General features: G+C 39.9%; 1 protein-coding gene across 3 annotated transcripts in view; it reads left to right on the top strand.

The window, feature by feature from the left end:
* Positions 1-310: 310 nt before the first annotated feature.
* Positions 311-17,548, top strand: part of LOC136825442 (uncharacterized) — a 98,263-nt gene continuing 81,025 nt past the window's right edge. The window contains exons 1-4 of one of the 3 annotated variants that reach the window (XM_067081890.1): positions 311-448; positions 8,056-8,166; positions 8,958-9,087; positions 11,404-11,551. The gene's annotated coding sequence lies outside the window, so the exon portion shown is untranslated. Of the gene's footprint in view, positions 449-2,633; positions 2,801-8,055; positions 8,167-8,957; positions 9,088-11,403; positions 11,552-17,548 lie in introns of those variants that run through there. The other 2 variants (XM_067081889.1, XM_067081891.1) reach the window with 2 other exon arrangements.

Below are 17,548 nucleotides of genomic sequence, written 5' to 3'. Positions count from 1 at the left end.
ATTTTCTATTAAAGATAGACTATTATATCTTATGAGGGAATTTTATCCCCAAGTTAATGTCAGGGTAGTATTTAAATCTAAGTATACCATTGGTAGTTTATTTAAGTACAAAGACATCGTACCCCCAGAACTACAATCTTACGTTGTTTATAAATACGAGTGTATTGTTGTAATGCAATTTACGTTGGAAAAACAAAGCGCCAAGCACCTGTACGATGGTTTGAACACTTAAGATCTGTTTAGAACAATCAGTCCCATACGGGATCATGCAGAAAATAGTGATCACAGTTTATGCTTAGACTCATTTTCCATTCTCTCTAGTCGAGTGGCTCCCATGGAGCCTGCACACTTTACAAGTGAAACCTTCCCTCAGTAACGACGAGAGTTCCACAGAGATGATGTGTTTTTTAATTTTTAGAGTATGTATGCGTATGCCTTCATGTTGCAGGTATGTGTTTCTTTTAGTATTGTTTTGTTTCGTTTTTTATCCTTGTACATTACCAGTTTTTATATAACCTTTTGTATAACATTACTGTATTCCAGTGATCATTTGTGATTTAGTGATTTTTTAATTTTTCTTTCTGTGGTTTTGTTGTCAGACCTGATGATGGAGACATAGATACTCCGAAGTTGGTAGTCATAACTGAATAACAGTACTGGTTTTACTCTTTCTATCAAGACCCCACTTTCCACAGGATAAATCAGATATGATATATATGATATATATATATATATATATATATATATATATATATATATATATATATATATATATATATATATATATATATATATATATATATATGTATGTGTGTGTGTGTGTGTGTGTGTGTGTGTGTGTGTGTGTAATTACAATCACTCTGACAGGTGATTTATACATCTCATTACCACAGGGAAAAATAAAAGACTTGGTGTGTAGGTTCTGCCTGGGTTTGGCTGTATTTCTAAGCCAATGACGAGGGACAGATACATGGTGGCAGAAATTCATAATATATATGCTAGGGACAGTACAGTACAAACAAACATACGACCGTTGAAAACTAAAAATCCACACCTGACAGATGCTTGGGGGTGGAGTCAAACACTCATTTGTGCTTGAGTAAGGTACTCTGTTTACAAATCTGATTATCCTTTTCCCATACATATCATACGTATTGAAATTAATGGAACAAGTTTATTCATACCTTGACTGGTATTCCAAAGCCTTACAAAGGCTTTCTTTTACAAAAACTACACTCAATTATAAACTATCTTTTTTCATAATCATGCCCAGTTGATTGTATGATTGTTTTCACTAACATGGACAGATACTCCATTGTTTACCTATGCATATCCTAGACATTTTTTATGCTTTCCTTATTCACGTTTCCTGTGTTTTTCCAGTTTGACCAATATAAAAGTTATCACAAGACTTACAAGTAATTTGATGTCCCAATCGTTTAGCATTGTCGGGAGATTTCCTTATAAGCGCTGTGCATGTTTCTTAGTTTTATTGTTCTTAAATTCTTTATTAACTCCAAAATTCTTAAGTAGATAAGGATATCTCGACAATATCATTTTATGGTAGCACAAGCCCGATTTTTGTGTTGTAGAGATATTTTTCCAATACTGTATTCCTAATGTATTTATTTCATCATCAATGTATTCATGGCTACATATATGTAACACTGATTTCTTAATTGCTTTCACCAGAGTAAAAATGAACTTGGGGTGAAATATTGGTAGGTTTTCTGTAAACACTGTCAGCACATTACTGTAATTGTATGTATTAGGCAATCCAAAAAGGGTAGACAAACATCCCTTGCCGTTTAATGGTGAATTAAATTGGTGCAAATTCATTTGTCAAAGATATTATTTTCATTTTCGTTCCCTGGACAAATGCACACATCGTCAGGAATGATTTTGCCTTCCTGGTAGTAAGTTGTATTAATTGGGGATTATTGCTTTAGGAAGTACTAAAGGTTTGGGATACAGATAAAATGCACCTTAAGGCAAAGGTGTGCCTAAATTGTCGTGGACCCCTCCACGGGAGGAAACAACCCTAAATGACAGATGAGCCTTTCCCAGGGTCAATGACAGTCCTTCCTCTACCCTCTTATAGGATGATTATATATATATATATATATATATATATATATATATATATATATATATATATATATATATATATATCCTACATATAATGATAAAATATTGGAAAGAATAAATGTGTTATTTTTTCCTACACTTTGATTTTTGGTTATTTTTGTTCCTTTCAGTTACAGAAAATGCTACTACATTGCATCAAACAGATGGTGCAAAGAAGTGTATGACACCTGTAGTTGATTTTTTTTCATGGAGAGAATACAGGATGTGTCTGATCACGTTTTTGCTCTCAGTGAGAGAAAGGACAAAATAATAATAACCCAGAAAGCTTGGTTTATGAAAAACAGAAACTATGCTTTGAGATATTTTGCTATTACTTCCATTATTCCATACCAGGGGCCATCTCGCTGAGCAGATCCCGGTCTAATATAGGGAATTATCCTTAGTCGTATTATATGAATATTCAAATTTCAACTTTGAACTTTTTATCGATTATTATAGCCACTTTGACAACGGTCAACTGAAAAAGACCTCATTACTTGTTTCGAACTTCATGTAACTTGTAGTTGGTAACGGTGACCCTCTTAAAGAAAAGACACAATTACTCCACTCCACGTCCACGCCACACCACTCGGACCTCGTAAGTAACATGCCTGTCACTTACCTTTCCCTGTTTTCGTAGGTCTCTGTTTCTTGGAAGAACGGAACGGCTCCAGTAAGTAGGACTAGTATAGTAAGAGACGGTGAAGCATTATATTATCAATGAATAGAAGATTTTGATTATTGAGCTTTGTTTTTTGTGTTTCAATAGTTTTTGGTTACTGACTGTCATTCTTCCCACACCAGCTGGGCCGAAACTGTTAATAATACATTGTCAATGTACGCTGTATCTTAAGTCCATAAAGTTAAGTATACCTTAGTTTAACCAGACCACTGAGCTGATTAACAACTCTCCTAGGGCTGGCCCGAAGGATTAGACTTATTTTACGTGGCTAAGAACCGATTGGTTACCCAGCAACAGGACCTACAGCTTATTGTGGAATCCGAACCACGTTATACCGAGAAATGAATTTCTATTGAAACCCCGTGGTAGGCCTAACCTTGGCATACCAGTGAAGATTTAAAAGTTACCCAGAGGCGCACTGTCGAAACTTTTGAATGTGGCAGAGAAACTGCCTTATTATTCTTCAAAAGGTGAATCTTGTTCATATGGAACAAGCCCACAGGGATCATTGACTTGAGATTCAAGCTTCCAAAGAATATTGTGTTTGTTACGAAGTTCCCATAGGGAGTTAGTTTCGTCAATGCGCCTCACGTGGTGCACTGTAGGCATTTCTTAAGATTCTTTGCAGTGTGCCTTTGGCCCCTAGCTGCAACCCCTTTTTACGGTACATCCTTTCATAGTCTTTCATCTTACTTTCCACCCTCTCGTAACGTTTGATTCATAGTGCAACTGCAAGGTCTTCTTGTTATACCTTTCCAACCTTTTACTGTCAATTTCCATTCCAACGTAGAATGACCTCATAGGTCCCAGTGCTTGGCCTTTGGCCTATATTCTATATTTAATTCAATTTATTTAGGAAGAAGTAAGGAGCGCCTACAGTTTTGTTGGCCAAGGTTTTTCTGACTGGTTCATGTGTTTTAGGAAACTTTCAATCAATTTCAGGTAATTTAACGGTTTTAGCTAACGCCTGTTTTTACCTTGTTAACTGGTTTTCCGACGACATTTAGGGCTTAAACACATCAAAATCAATCAGAATGCATTTGTTTGTTGTGAAACCCAAATGGAATGTCCTCTCACAGAAGTACTTAGTACTGGCCCGGAGGGCCCTAACTTGCCACGACTGACAGGTTATTGCTAACTTATGGACGTGATACGAAAAAATAAGGTTCAATCCAGTCCGGCAAGTGCTCTTGTCTTGTATGGGTACCCCCCAAGATCACGGCGAGGGAATTCCTTGTTTGGTGGACAAACACGGGGTTCTGCCAGTATCAGAACCCGTAAAAGTATTAAATTGAGAAAATAATCCAACTAAAAACTATCAATTTCCGATAAGAAATGCAATTTGTGTGAAACATCAAATGACCTAGAAAAGTGTATTCTTGCCATTTAGATCTTTTACTGCAATTTTACAAACAAGACAGTTCATTTTCCTTTAGTAAGCCAGGTCCTGATCAAAAGAAGAACCAGATTAAAAAAGAAAAATAAATTAATAAATTAACAGATGGTAAAAATGTAATAAAATGGGAGGGGTACTGTGTTAGGGTCCCCTAGGGATCCCCAGAACTTCTGAAGTTAAAGTTGCATGACTTCCTCTGGGAGGGTGTTCCAGAACAACGGTGTGAGGAATAAAGAAGCTCTAGAACTGAGAGAGTTTGACAGTAGTCACATTTACTGGATATCAGTGCTGCTTTTCAAGTGAAACTGTAAACTACCCAGAAGTAAGACAAGGGAAAGGGTCAATACAGAAAGAAGAGGATCTCTTATTGAAAAAAAGATAAAAATAAATAAACAAGAGACCAGGTAAAAATGATGGTGCAAGGAGAATAGTACTGTTATTTGGATAGTAAGGAACCAACCACATGAACCACTCCATCTGAAAGAGATACAGTTGCATGACTAAACACCTCTGGGAGGGTAGAACCACAGTCCAGTGGTGGTGTGAGGAATAAAGAACTTTTCTAGAACTTTTTTGTTTGCTAAGCGAGGCACATTTACTGTTCATTTTTGGCGCTCAAGTCTAATTAAGTGAATCTGGTTGTCCATCCAGATAAAGGGTTTCAGGGATCAACAAGAATGTGAGAGATCTCTGTTTGAAATACATATCCCGTTATAAAAAGTGGTTAACAAGAGACCATCCATCGATGGTCCAAGTCATAGCTACTATTATTTGGAAGCAGATGAACCACCAGTACCATGAACCCCTCCATCTGAAACCAGGATAAATAAAACTGGCAGAAGCAGACATCCAAACTGGAGAACAGTATTCTAGTAAAGGGAGTACAAATGACCTAAAACAGGTTGCATTGATTTTATCACTTGTTATAAATATATATAAGGCTTTACAAACAATATCAATTGCCCAAAAAACTTAGGGTTAGATGCCTGACCTGCTTACTCTGCATTCAAGTCCAAGATTTCTAAAACTTTTAAGGCTACCCTTGTTCGAGGGGGTCCCATGGGGCAATGCCCCCAGTTAAGTAGGATGTGGTTCTAAAGCTCAGATTTGCTTAGTGAAAATTAGACTTTCTTGCAAATAGGTTTAGTGGTTATGTGCAGTATCATATATTTTTTTTGCTCTTTTCTTGTTTTAGCATAAAGACCTAGGTATTGGTAGGCAGTTTTGGTAAAATATTAAAAATTTTACTTTAAAACTTAATCTTATTTTGGAGTTTAAAATATGATTTTCTGATGGTCTAGTGTATTTTTAAAGTTTTTTACATTAATTTCAGTAGTTGATAAATAAGTTTAGATATACTAGATCCTCCAATATTCAACAATCATGGGGGACCACAGTGGGAAAGGGGAACTTTTCGGTGGATGAAAGTAAAAGTGGAATACATTTAATCTAGCCTAATCCAGGCCACTGTAAAGTATACAGTAGGGTTGCGACCTAACCATATCTAACCCAACCAATGGTGTTAGATTCTTATCTGTCCATTAGAAGCCCCCTTGTACCCCCAATCTAACCTAGGGCATTGAAATTTAGAATTAAGGTTTTTGTATTTAAACTTTGTTACCAGTTCTTGATTTTGGAGGCTTTGGGCTGTGCACAGATATTCTATAATAAAAGGTTTTTGATTGAACAATATAGGACAGAGGTATTGTGAAATAAAGAAATTAGATTTTTAAAATTACCAGTGTTTCTTCCTTTTCATCTACTGATACTAAACATGGTGTCCTCTAGGTAACAATTAATTAGAAATTTTCAGTTACCATTCTACATGCACAAAAATTTAATTGATAAGAATATTTGTAAATTAACAAGAGGTTTTTATTTTTTTCTCCTTTTGTATGCAAAAAGAGTTGTATTACCAAAAATACCAAAATTACTTTCCACATGGACTTTTATCATTTTATTGTTTATTTTGACATTATTGCTAGGCCTCGTTTTGCAGTGCAACAGGTTCTAGATATTTAGAAAATCTTTTGGTATTTTTAAAAAAATTGTGAAAAACTGGTTGGTTCTTTTGTTTGAATACTAAAGTTTACCCATTGTGTTTGTATTCCTTTATTATGGAACTTTGTTGGATTATAATGATATGTTTTTGAGCATTTGTAACAAAAAGAACATCTGTACAGTTCTGATTCTGATTAATTTAGAACATTGTGCCTGGATTCATGGGAAGAACATATTTCTTCAAGATGAGATTTGAATAGTCCTGAAGGTGACATGGTCCACAGACACAGAAAAGCACAAGGTATACTCAAGATTAAAAGGGACAAGTCATTGGTGGTATAAAGGAAAGTTGACAGTTTAATTACCCACCTCCTGAGAACCCTCTAGGTGATTTGTCTTCAAAGTATTAGTTTGGATTATTTTTTATTTTCTTCCTTCTCATCCACCTACCCTAGAACTTCATTGCACTGAGGAATATTTTTATTGCTTTTTTTGGCCAAAATCAAATGTAAACATTTGTGGTTTTGGAGTGGCTTGCACAAATCTCATATATAAAGTAAAAATTTCAATTGTTTGATAAAATGTTTATTTGCAGAGTGATGGAGTTTTAATTTATTCACGGAAAAGTGGAGAGTCAGGTGGTATAAAGGGATTGGCAGTTTAATTAGATGCTGGAATTCTTGTTTGTCTTCTTATGTAGCTATGGGTTCCTTACCCTAGAACTTTTTTTTTTTTTTTCATGTAAACATAGTAAAGAATTTAAAGTTTGAAAAATATCGATGGAGTTTTAATTTATTCATTTTGAAAAATTGGGTTTTTTGAAACTTAGTACAAGTATCGAAGATTTGAAATGTTTGAAATGTTTCATAATTTAACAGGGGAGTGGATTACTAAAATAGTGCTACATTATTATAAATGATGGAAAAACCAACCAGACATAGAGGTTCAGTGAGATAAAGTGACTTTGACCCTTGGAAGTGGGTGAGGAAAGGAGGAGTCAGGATGGTCACACCCATTTCTTTCCTTTTGTGATTGATAGAACAGTATGACAAGTAAGGGGAAAAGAAAAACAAGGTCTTAAGAAATGTATGTCAAGGTCCAACAGTAAGTATATAGTACTGTATATAAAAACATTTCTCTAGCTCAATATTAATAAAATGAATGAAAAGGTTGGAAGGGGTAAGAGGATTAACGTGAGTGCTGCTGCATCTACTGCTATGGCAAGTTAGTCATATGCTGCTGGACTAGATTAAAATCTTTTGCTATTGTGTTAATGATTTTGTTAATCATGTTTCATTTACTGTATGGACACAGTATCGTATGGTGGAATTGCTTCAATCCAAAAGTTGAATGATCAAGTATTAAAAATGCTGATGCTACTGCTAACTGATTTTAGAAATATAGTGAGGGACATTCATATTTATTACACTCTTGCTATTCTTAATATAAGTTTTTTATGTCCATTGTAGAAGTGACCCAGGTAGCTGTTGAAGGCTCAATTTTACGTTATATATAACAATAGGCTTTGATCATAAGATTGTGAATGTGGTGTGAAGGTCAATATTTTCTTGAACATAACAGTATGTTCGATGAGAATATCCACTTTGTGTTTGGTTTATGTTTTAGTTTTCTTTTTAAAACTGGTAGAGCTCTGAATCAGTAGTTGCTGGTTTATGTTTTAGTTTTCTTTTTAAAACTGGTTTATGTTTTATGTTTTAGTTTTCTTTTTTAAAAAAACTGTGAATAGTAGTTGCTGGTTTATGTTTTGAATCTGAATCAGTTGCTGGTTTGTGTTTTAGTTTTCTTTTTAAAACTGGTAGAGCTCTGAATTTTTTTTTTTTTTTTGCAGATAATGTTGACCATGGGCAGGATAGCAGCACACATTTTGCTATTCATGGTGACTACTACTGCATTGGGTGCAGAAATTTTAATACCTACGATGCCACTGCTTTCTGATATGGTATGTATTGATAATTGCTTCTTTGTTTCTTGTGTCAAAATTAGCTGTAACATGTTTTCAGATTTTCTTGGGCAGCCATGGTAACAAGAATGTTTTTTTGCATTTCCTATCTTTTTTTCTTTTAATAATTGCTTGTCTGTCAGGTGGAATTTCATAAGTACAGTAGTTGTGAAATTAGAATTATAAGCTGGTCATAAATTTCGGGTACATTATAAGTTTCCTTTGTGGTGAAGCCTGCAGATCCAGACATGCCTACTCGAGATAGTTTATTGCAGGGTCGTACTTCATAAATCCAAAGTGACAGCTAAGATTGCCAGCTTGTTTCCTTTTCAGTTGGGATAAATCTGGTTCAGTCATACAAATGAATGGAAAGTTGTATTCACAAATGGTTGCTTTGTTCTTCTCTAGAATTGAATCAGTATTGTTCACAAAGAAGAGCAGACTATGTTAGTTGAAACTGTTCTTAAACATAAATCCTCAGATTGTAGGTTACAATTTGATTCTGAGTAATTGTCTTACTTATCTTTGTCTTGCCCCAGGTTTCACCAGTTATTTACTCTCCTCTTGTCTCTCTCCTGTTTCATGTCCCCAATTTATAAAAACAGAACCCTTTAGGTCAGCCTTATGAGAGAAGAGAAACGAAGTTAACTTACGGGTGTGGTCAGACTCGTTTTATTAGTTTATTCAAGATGAGTCCCTCATACAGCCATCTATCCATATATTTTTGCATAAATGGTCATTGTTCTGATGATCCCATGCTAATGAGTATTTACTTTTTTTTATTTCTTCAGATAAGCAGTGAAGATATGCCAGTGTTTAGGACTGTTAATGATGTAAGGAACTTCATAAAAGATCTGAAAATTAAAGCAGATGCTGTGATTGCAAATTCATTTTCAGAACACACCAGGAAACATAGAAGTGGTATGTAAATTTTATTGGATTAGAGATCAGTTTTAAGTTGTGCAGTGAGGGAAAATTGAAGTTCCCATTATTCCTTCAAGGATACAAACTTTCATATGTTTATATGGAATGCTTTTGGTGATGGCCGGTCTGTCATTGGAGCTCGGTGACAAAGTAGTTAACTCATGGTTGGCGACTGGGGTGAGAGAAACCCACCCCCTTGCTTGGCAAGTGACTATTTTTTTGCTGCCATGCTGCGCAGATACTGTATACTGTACTGGTGTGTGCTTGTGCTCTTCATTATGTCTGTTGAAGATTGAAGATGACCTGCCAAGTATTAATTTTCTCTGTTTTAGCGAGTAGTGTGTGTGCAGTTTTTTTTAATGTTAATCTTGTTGATTTGATTATGATGGGAATGATGTATCTGATAATTCTTTTTCACATAAGAATGATTAACACAAGTGTGCTCAGTTTCTTTTTAACTATGGACTGGCGTAGTCAGCTTCAAAGGTTGAGAATCAGCACCAGGCTCTATAGCCCATGAAGGAGTTGGTTCATTGATTGTTGCAGCTAAAGGGGAGGGAATGACAGAAGACAAGGCAGAGGAGGCTCTTAAGTAGCACCCCTGAATAGGTCATAAATGGTGTCCTGGTTATTGGATATCCTCTTTTAGCATGGAATTCTTGTACCTTAATATGTACTCTTAAAACTTTCAAGCTGTTGAAATTAAGTGTAGTCTCCTGTGCCTCTGATGCTTTCTTCCATGTCACTCCAAGTTGTTGTTCTCTCCTTGTTCATCCTTGCTGTCTTCTTGTCCTTAGTATGAGGGACAGTCACAATCAGGAAATGTGTTTATATGATATATCTTGATTCACCCAGTACATAACATTGGGCTTTGTAAGCTTGCTCCAGACAATACTGGCACCTTGGACAATATGTAGCTTTTGTATTCACTTCTCTTTGTCCTCCTTTGTCCAGATTTTGTAGATATCATTCTTGAAAATTGTTTCAGTTATGTCACTTTTGCACTTTTGTAGATATATTTCATTGTTTGCAGATACATTTATAACATCTGTATACATGTTAAGAACTACAGTTATGAGGTGGAAATTTCATTCTTAAAAACAAAGAAATGAAATGTGTGTATGGATTTGTAGTCAACAAATTATCCTTGACACAGCTTTGAAATTTTACTCCTTTTACAGGGCCTGCAAATAAAATAAGCAATCTTCATATAAATGAGCATGATATTCTTTATTCATTATAAAGTTGGCAGGATTTTGATAACAGATTCATTCATAGAGAAAATATACTACAGCCTAAAGATCAGTTCAGCCAGGGTGCTTGGAAGCAGTATTCACTAGACATAAAAGACTTAATTCTGGCATCTGTAGGAGTCTCTTTATGAGGCAGACAAACACAAACTGTGCAAGTGACTGGGAGATAGACAGTTATTGCTTGCGTTTGCTTCAGGATCTGGTGGGACTTGCTCTCTTACTGGGATTATTCTGTTAAGATTTTCTCACTGGACTCTGACATATCTGATAAGTTGTGAAAGCAGATGAGTTGAGTTGCCAGTTTTTCTCTTTATCTAATCTAACACCCAAATGTTCAGTTACAGTAATTTGTTCAGTTTAAATACCTGAACTCCCTTCGTATACTGCATTCTCTTGCACTTGTTTGACTTATTTGTTGACATCCTCATTATCTGAGTTTTTTCTTAGGGTTCATTTAATCCTACTTAGACACTCACCTTGAATGTTTATAGTGAGATTTTTATTAACTGGGATATTTACTGGAGAGGTAAATCACATCAAGTAGCTAATAGTACCTGTAAAGGAGTTAATGGATCAAGTTCTTGAATGAAGAAGTTGCTAAAGAACAGACACAAAACTGTTAAGTGCATGACAGTGATGATGAGAGAAGTGACTATAAATAGCCTGAGAGAGAGAAAAAAAAGAAACAGGGCAGGTTATCTGGTTTAATGCTAGGTTAGTTTTTGGGAGTCATAAACTCACCATTTAGAATTACAATTTGTCATTCAAGAAAATCACTGCTGAGGGTTTGATTAATAAATGAAAATTTTATTTTTTTTTTAACTGTGAGAAAATCATGGGTTCTTTATGTAATGAAAAAAATGATTAAGGCATGTAGGCTATTTAATTTAATTTTGGTTTTGCAGGTTTTGACAGTTCAAAGACTTGGGTGGTAGAATATTAAGCCAAAAAAAAAAAAAAAGTACATTAGTAGATTACAATGTAAACTATAATTTTTTGGGAGCTAAATCCCTTAATTGCCTATATTTTGTGCATTCATTGTAGTGTCTATCTTTTTCAGTTCAACATACCCAGTCATTTGTAGTGAGCGAATCAAAAGCTTTTAAATTTGCTGCCAGTGATGATATTAGACATTACCTGAAGGAAAGTTCTTCATATGCAATCATTGAGTCAGCACATATTACCTACATGGTGTTAACCACTACAAGGTAAATATTTTTTTGTAGAGTGCTTAATTGATTTCTTAAAACATCTTTCAAAGCTGACGTTACAACATTTGGTTAATATAAAAAACCTAGTATGTAATTTATGGAACTTATTGTGAACCAAACACGCTAAGGGTCTCAACGTCAAGCTTTACAGAATTATATCACAAATAAAACTATGTGAATAAGAATTAATTGGAACTTTTAGTTTCACTTATACAACTTACCCGGTAGTTACATATAGCTGTCGTCTTTGACGTCACGGCAGTATTCAAATTTCGCGCTAGCGCTTATCGTTACAAAGGTGATCCCTCTACCCCCGCCCTCTATCGGGGTATCGGGAACCGTCCCTAGAACACGTCATTAGTTTTTGCCGTGCCGAACCGGTAATACGGTTCTGCTGCTGGTAGTATTTCTCAACAATTCGAACTTCTAATTCCTTTTTGGTGAAGTACTCGGTTTGTTGTTTTTTGCTGGCGCTAGTTATTGCTTGAGAGTTATTATTAGTTAGACTATTATGTCTGATTCTGGTTCTAGTGGTATCCGGTTTTGCAGCAAAGGCTGCAAAACCAGGCTTGTTAAGCTTAGTCTAGATCCGCACACTTCGTGCTTTTCATGCAGGGGGCAAAAATGCTCTGCTGATTTGACTTGTAACGAGTGTGAACTTCTAACTTTGTCTGACTGGAGTGCTTTGGGAAGTACATGAAGAAGCTAGAAAGAGATAGGATTAGGAAGGCCTCTTCTAGGTCTTCGAGGTCAGGAGGTAGTCAAGAGGTTTTGTAAATCCTATTATCCCTGCTCCCCTGTAGTTCCTGTAGTTTTACCTACCCGGACACCGTTTCTCCCAATCCTGATACCGTGTCAGTCCTTAATGCGTTTATGTCTTCCATGCAGAAAATGGGGGCAATTTGCAGCGGTTAGTAGACCGCAGTGATAATGCGAGTGTTGTGCCTTGTGTAAGTGTTGTGGAGGAGGTAGCTTCTCGGCCCATTCACGCTCCCAGGTCTAGGCCCTGTCAGGCTCCCAGGTTCCAGGGAGAAGGCATGCCGAAAGCCGAAAGGAGGTGAGTGGGACCTGCTCCCGAGTAGTTGCCCCTCAAGCAGTCCTGTTGCCGCTTCCCAGGCTGCTGGCCCTCACCACCGAAAAGGTGAGGAGCGGAGAGTGTCAGTGGATCCAGTTGGAGTTCCTCCCCGCCTAGAGGTTGGCGTTTTCGCGACTCTTCTAGACCTTTGAAGAGGTCTCGTCTGCTTTCTCCATTGAAGATCCTAAGAAGAAGGCTCTTCTGGAGGATCCTTCCCCCCCTCCTGTAGCTTTTTGGGCAGAACCGAGAGGCTTTCTTCGTCGGACTCGTCTCATTCGTTATCGGCGGATCCTCCCTATCAGACGATTACATCTGAGAGGCCTGCTCCTTTGGCGCCAGCGACTCCTGTGACTCCTGTTCCTGTGGTGCCTGCTCCAGCATTCGATGAACCTCAACAGCTTGTGATTGACGGAATTAACGCCCGTTTGGACTCGATTTTACAACTTTTTGTCTAAAAATCAAGTCTCTTCTTTGGCTCCTCCTACGATGCCAGCGGCGCCACCTCAACTCCTCGTTCTGTCGCCCGGTAGCGCGCCGCTTGCGCCCCGTTGGCGCCACCTTGGCTGCTGTGCCGATTGCGCCTCCTTTGGCGCCTCCTGTGATACCAGCGGCGCCCGCCTCGACGACTATGTCTGCCGCTCCGGTAGCGCCGCCGCTGCGCCTTCATTGACGCCTCCTGTCGTTGTGGTAACGACGGCTCCGCTTTGGCGCTACCTTCGGTTGCTGTATCAACTCGCCTCCTTTGGCGCCTCCGATGGCTCCTCAACAGGCTCAAACTCTTTCGGTGACACAGCAAGAATGTCACTAGCCTTCCAGCCCCCGCTCGTGTAACTCAAGTCTCAGTTCAAGGAGACTTGGATGAAGATGTTGTCCAGCTGGACTTATCCCCAATTTCTGACGAACTCCTCTCGGGCTTAGAGGAGCAGTGTAAGGAGGAGAAGTCTCCGCAACTCTCTTCCTACAAGAAGCTCTTGAAGTTCTTTATTGAGAACTTCCCTGATTCGTTCTCGCCTGCGGCTCCTCCGTCTCCTGGGTCCCAGTACAAGAGGGACAAGGCTTCTGTTTCTTCTTCGGACTTTACCAAACTTGTCCTGTCCGTCTCGGCGAAGAAAGGCCTTAAGAAGATGGATGCTTGGCTGGCCGAGAAGAGGGAAAGTGGAAAGAACGTCTTCTGTCTTCCCCCTCCTCGTCGTTCCTTCCGTAACCGGAGTTGGTATGAGACTGGGGAAATGTTTTCCCTGGGTGTGGCTGCCTCCGCACAGGGGGACTTCTCCAGTCTCATGGATGCCAGTAGGAGGACCGCACTTAATTCTGCGAAGGTCTTCTTTACGTCCTCCGAACTGGATCAAGTTTTCAAGAGCGTATTTCGGACTCTTGAAATTGTGAGCTTCCTGGACTGGGCGGTTATGCCTTAGCCAGGAAGATTAAGGATTTTAATCTTCCTTCCGAGCTCTTGGATGATGTGGTAGGAGTAGTGGATTGCATGGATAGGGGCATCTGCGACGGTGCAGTAGAACTGGCCTCTTTATTTACGACAGGGGTTCTCAAAAAGAGGCAACTTTGGTGCTCCTTCCTAGCAAAGGTGTTTCTTCAAGCCAGAAGTCGGCTCTCTTGTTTTCTCCTTTAAACAAGGCTCATCTGTTTCCGCAAGAGTTAGTTGCTGCAATTTCCCAGGCGTTAGCCCAGAAGTCAACCCAGGATCTTTTGTCGCAGTCTGCCAAGAAAGCTTAAGAGACCTGTGCTTTCTACCGCTTCTGTGCGCGGTGTTTCGCCCCCGCTTTCTCGTATGGACAGTATAAAGGAAGACCCTCGAAACGTGTTTTTGGCAGGGCCAGAGGAAAAGGCAAAGCCACGCCTAGAACCTCGACGGCCCCAGAGAAGAAATGAACCTTTGTCCTCCATTCAGCTGTAGGAGCCAGACTGCAAAGGTTCTGGCAAGAGTGGCAACAGATCTCGGCAGACCCTTGGACGATCCAAGTTTTAAAAGAAGGATATGCCATCCCCCCTTCCTTTCCAAACCTCCTTTAGTGGAGGCTCCAGTTTCTTTACAGGCGTACTCGCACAACTCCATGAAACTAGACGCCCTTCGCTCAGAAGTCCGAGCCATGCTGGAGAAGGAAGCGATAGAACAGCTTCATGCCCCTCTATCTCCAGGTTTCTACAATCGTCTGTTCCTGGTTACGAAAGCATCAGGGGGATGGAGACCCGTCCTGGACGTGAGTGCGTTGAATGTCTTCGTTCAGAAGACAAAATTCTCTATGGAGACAACTCAGTCGGTCTTGGCGTCTTTACATCAGGGGATTGGATGGTTTTGATAGACCTCCAAGACGCTTATTTTCACGTCCCGATACACCCAGCTTCAAGGAAGTTCCTGAGGTTCGTCTTCGAGGACAGGTTTATCAGTTCCGTTCCTCTGCTTCGGTCTGTCGACAGCCCCGCAAGTTTTCACAAGGATCCTGTTGTCAGTAGCCAGACATCTTCACCTGGAAGGAATTCGAGTTTCCATGTACCTCGACGATTGGCTGCTCAAAGCTGCTTTGAGGGAGAGCTGTTTGGAGGACCTATCAAAGACTCTTCAATTAACGAAGTCTCTAGGCCTCGTTATCAACGAGAAGAAGTCTTGCCTTACTCCCAGTCAGCAGATTGTCTATTTGGGAGTGAGTCTGGACTCTCAGACTTTTCAGGCTTTCTGTCCAACCAACGGATAGCCTCATGCCTGCAGAAGATCGACGACTTTCTGCAGAGGAAGATTTGTTCCTTGAACGAATGGATGAGCCTCGTGGGAACCTTAACTTCAGTGGAGAAGTTTGTAAAACTGGGGCGCTTAAACCTGAGACCACTGCAGTTTTACCTGCAAGAGAAGTGGCCCAGGAAACAGTTCCCGGACTCCTTCACATTCGCCATTTCGGAAAAAGATAAAGGAGTGCCTCCGTTGGTGGAGGTCAGAAGGAAGGCTGTCACAAGGACTTCCTCTTCAGCTTCCGAACCCAGACCTAACTCTTTTTCCGACGCCTCGGACAAGGGCTGGGGAGCGACTATGGGGACAAAGAAGTTTCGGGCCAGTGGCAAAGAGAAGAGAGAAACTGGCATATCAATCGAAAGGAACTAAAAAGCGGTTCACTTAGCCCTGTTAGCCTTTCAAAAAGAAGTGGAAGGCAAATGCGTCTTGGTCCAGGCGGACAACACGACCACTCTGGCATACATTCGGAAACAGGGGGCACTCACTCGTGGTCCTCTACGAGACCTCGAGGAGCTTCTAGTTTGGACGGAGGAGATCGGGACCAGACTAGTAACGAGATTCATTCAAGGGGGAGAAAAATGTAGCAGCGGACCTTCTCAGCAGAAAGAACCAGGTCCTATCCAACGAGTGGACTTTACATCCCCTAGTTTTGCGAGGAGCTTTGGAAGATATGGGGCGCCCGCTCATAGATCTCTTTGCAACCGACAAAACGACTCGGCTGCCCCTTTACTGCTCTCCAGTTCCAGACAACAAAGCGGTTTTCGTGGATGCAATGTTCATGGACTGGTCGGACCTGGACCTGTATGCCTTTCCCCCGTTCAAGATCCTGCGGCAAGTAATCTCGAAGTTCTCAAGCCATCGAAACGTAAGGATGACTCTGGTGGCTCCATTCTGGCCGTCCAGGGAGTGGTTCCCGGACCTTCTAAACCTACTGTCAGACTTTCCGAGACTTCTGCCAGAGAGACCAGATTTACTCAGAGAGGCTTTTCAAGAGAGGCTTCGGAAGCTATCGCGAAGCCAAGAAGAGAATCCTCCGACAATGTTTACCAGGCGAAGTGGACACAGTTTAGGTCCTGGTGTCGAAGAGAAGGCGTGTCTTCTTCTTCGACGTCTATAGCCCAGATGGCCGATTTTCTCTTGTTCCTCCACAGAGAGAAAAAGCTTGCTGTACCTACCATTAAAGGGTATAGAGCCATGTTAGCTTCGGTCTTTCGACATAGGGGTCTTGAAGTGTCTTTGAGTCAAGACCTTTCAGATCTGATTAGATCATTTAATACGTCAAAGAGAGACCAGAAGAGACCAGTGGCGTGGAATCTTGACGTAGTGCTGAGATGGTTACGGTCTCAGTCCTTTGAACCGATGGCGAACATCTCCTTGAAGGATCTCACGAAAAAGACTCTTTTTTTTGGTAGCTCTGGCTACGGCCAGGAGAGTAAGTGAGCTACATGCGATTGACAAAAGAGTAGGCTTTGCTAAGGGGAAGGCAGTATGTATGTCTACTCTTGGTTTCTTAGCCAAGAACGAAGACCCGTCTAGACCTTGGCCAAGAGAGTTCGAAATTAAGGACCTTTCCCAATTGGTCGGTCCCGAAGAACCCGAAAGGTACCTCTGCCCTGTGAGAGCTCTCAAGTTCTACGTTCAGAGAACGAAGAAGCTCAGAGGTCCCAATGACCACCTCTGGTGCTCGGTTAGAGATCCTTCTAGGCCTCTCTAAGAATGCCCTTTCTTTCTTTTTGAGAAGCCTGATAAAAGAAGCTCATGAGCAGTGTGCTGACTCGGAGATGAGTATTCTTAAGGTAAAAGCGCACGAGATTAGAGCGGTTTCGACTTCTGTAGCCTTTAGCAGAAACTTATCTGTGAAAGACTTGGTTAAGTCCACCTTTTTGGAGATGCAAGTCAGTGTTTGCATCGCATTATTTAGTGGACGTGCAAACTGTTTTCGAAGAGTGCAGTACGCTGGGGCCCTTTATTGCGACTGACACGGTGTTGGGGGAGGGTGAAAAGGAGTCTGCTCCTTAACTAACATTTTCACCTTGGTGTTGGGGTTATTGTTTTTTAAGGTTGCCTGGAGATACATGGTGTGTTAGTATCTTCCAGTTTTTAATCTTTGGTATTGGTTTTATGGTAATGTTAGGTGATCCCCTCGTTTTGTTGTTCGTTGTACTGCGCCCTGATCAAG

Source organism: Macrobrachium rosenbergii, chromosome 37 (assembly GCF_040412425.1).
Source record: "Macrobrachium rosenbergii isolate ZJJX-2024 chromosome 37, ASM4041242v1, whole genome shotgun sequence".
NCBI classification, from domain to species: Eukaryota; Metazoa; Arthropoda; class Malacostraca; order Decapoda; family Palaemonidae; genus Macrobrachium; species Macrobrachium rosenbergii.
Note: the sequence above shows the minus strand (reverse complement) of the source record. Positions and strands in the feature narration are given on the sequence as shown.